Here is a 1,308-nt window from a genome sequence, read left to right as displayed (position 1 = left end):
GGTGAGACAGGTAAGTAAGAAATTGTATTTGCCACTAAATTTTTCTATGAATGTAAAACTAGCCACAAATAAAGTCCATTAAATTTTTCCGAAGATTTTATTTTTTTAAGAGGTTCTTTGGGATGCCTGGGTGGCTCAGTCAGTTAAGCATCTGCCTTTGGCTCAGGTCATGATCCCAGGGTCCTAGGATCGAGCCCCAGGAGCCCTGCATTGGTCCCCTTACTCAGTGGGGAGTTTCCTTCTCTCTCCTTCTTCTCTCCTCCCCTCCTGCATGTTCCCTCTCACTTTTTCTCTGTCAAATAAATAAATAAAATATTCCTGAAAAAAGAAAAGATTTTATTTTTAAGTAATCTCTACACCCAATGTGCAGCTCAAACTTAAAATCCTGAGACCAAGAGTTGCTTGATCTACAGACTGGGTCAACAAGGTGTCTCTAAAGCCCACTACATTTTTAAGTGATTTTTTTTCTCTCCAATTTATTTATTTTCAGAAAAACAGTATTCATTATTTTTTCACCACACCCAGTGCTCCATGCCAGCTGTGCCCTCTATAATACCCACCACCTGGTATTTTTAAGTGATTTTTAAATCAAAACAGTCTCAAAAACTTGGAGAGTACTTGTCTGCAATATACCTGGGATGGCTACAGTAAGTTCTCTCCACAGAAGGGAAATGAAGGAACCAAAAGGAAGGAAGAACATGGCAAGAGTGAAAATATGGGTAAATAGGACAGATTTTTTTTAGAAGCCTCTCAAAGGATGTCCCTTCCCTTTTACTCTCCCAGAGGAGGAGAAAAATAATCATCAGTGGCAAAGGGAAGCTAGGGAAGCAACACCCAGACCTGGCTTCATGCTCAGGAAGGGACACTGCATCTCCTCCTTGTGGTTTTGGGCATTCTACACATGGAGAGAAACTTTTCTAGTAACAGACTGTAGAAATGATCCCTGAAAATATGGTCTTGATAGATTTTCTAAATTATGTTAGCTGGTTGAAGCAAACATTGTAACACTGTCTAATATCCCTCGGTGCATAGGGAGAGAGATGTAACACAATTCTATTACAAATGAGGAAGAGTAAAATGATGTAAAGGGAGGTGAAGTTGCCACACTTTTTTTGATCAGATAAAATGTTGACACAATAGAGTAGTAAATTATATATCCATAATGAAATCTCTTAAATAAAATGGACCAATTTCTCCACAAGTACAAACTACCACAATTCACCCAATCGGAGATAAGTAATTTGAATAACCTGAAAACTATAAAGAAATCAAATTTTTAACTTAAAAACTCCCAAAAAGAAATTTCTA

General features: G+C 37.8%; 1 non-coding gene across 1 annotated transcript; it reads right to left on the bottom strand.

Annotated features, from left to right (window-relative positions):
* Positions 1-745: 745 nt before the first annotated feature.
* LOC122892716 lies at positions 746-959 on the bottom strand. Its single transcript, XR_006381451.1, has one exon. It is a non-coding gene; the product is annotated as a small nucleolar RNA U3 (small nucleolar RNA).
* Between the last annotated feature and the right edge of the window lie 349 nt (positions 960-1,308).

Source organism: Neovison vison, chromosome 12 (genome assembly GCF_020171115.1).
Source record: "Neovison vison isolate M4711 chromosome 12, ASM_NN_V1, whole genome shotgun sequence".
NCBI classification, from domain to species: Eukaryota; Metazoa; Chordata; class Mammalia; order Carnivora; family Mustelidae; genus Neogale; species Neogale vison.
This window is presented reverse-complemented; position numbering and strand designations above follow the sequence as displayed.